We start from the raw sequence: 1,069 nt of genomic DNA, 5'->3' as shown, positions 1-1,069 counted from the left end.
TGAATTGCAGTGTGTGAATTTCATTAAAAACAGTACTCTCTCTGTGCAGGGCTAAACAGCCAAATGAACTTCTAAAGGACTAATGCTGTTTTGTGGAAGTAGCACTACCAACCTGGGGATGAGTGCACGTGCATTAAGCAGCTAACTATGATGGGAGTGGGGCTGTGGTGGAGCCAGTTCAGCAACAGAAACAAACCAGGAGCTGAGCGGTCATCAACACACACTGTTGTCCAAAGAGGCCATGGAGTCTCCTCCCTGGAGCTCAGCAGCTGCTGGACACAGCGCTGGGTGCTTCAGGGTGCAAGCAGGGCAGTGCAGGGCTGCCAGGAGTTGCCTCGGAGTGCTCAGAGGAGAGGCTGCTGCTGCAGGGCATTGCAGAGGGAGGGCTGTGGAAGGCAGGTGGGCAGCCCAGGGAGCGCGCAGAGTTGGTGCACCTGGTGGCAGGTGCAGAAATGCAGGAAGCCCCAGCCCTGGTGGGAGAGGTGTAAGGCGTGCTCATGATGCAGGTGTTAGGCAAACCAACTTGTTACTGGACCTGCTGCTCACCAATGCAGATGAGCTCATTAAAGAGGTTCAGATTAGAATTGCTCCGGGCTGTCATGAAGCAACTTCATCTGCAGCTGGATGATGACTCAGGATGTGCTCTCAGCTCATCTGCGGATGATATGAAGGTGAGATGCCTATGGCCCCTTTGTTCCTTGGCAGGTCTGCTTGTTTGTCTGATTCTGGGACAAATGCAGCCATCCTGGAGGTTCATCCCAGGGGTCAGTAGTGGGTCAAGGCCTGTACCACCGCATCACAAATGATCTGGGTGACAGGACTGAGTGTACCCTTACAGGGCCGCTGAGGATTCCAAACCAGGAGGAGCAGCTGATGCAGCAGAAGGCCATGCAGCCATCCAGAGGAACCCTGACAGGCTGGGGAAATGGTCTGATGAGCAGCTCATGGATTTTTACAAGGGCAAATGCACAGTCCTGCCCCTGGGGAGGAACAACTGGAGGTACCAGGGCATGCAGGGAGCATCCAGCTGCAAAGCCACTGCAGAAAAGGCCCTGGTGAGGCCACAGTG

This window comes from Numida meleagris, chromosome 19 (genome assembly GCF_002078875.1).
Source record: "Numida meleagris isolate 19003 breed g44 Domestic line chromosome 19, NumMel1.0, whole genome shotgun sequence".
In the NCBI taxonomy this organism is placed as follows: Eukaryota; Metazoa; Chordata; class Aves; order Galliformes; family Numididae; genus Numida; species Numida meleagris.
This window is presented reverse-complemented; position numbering follows the sequence as displayed.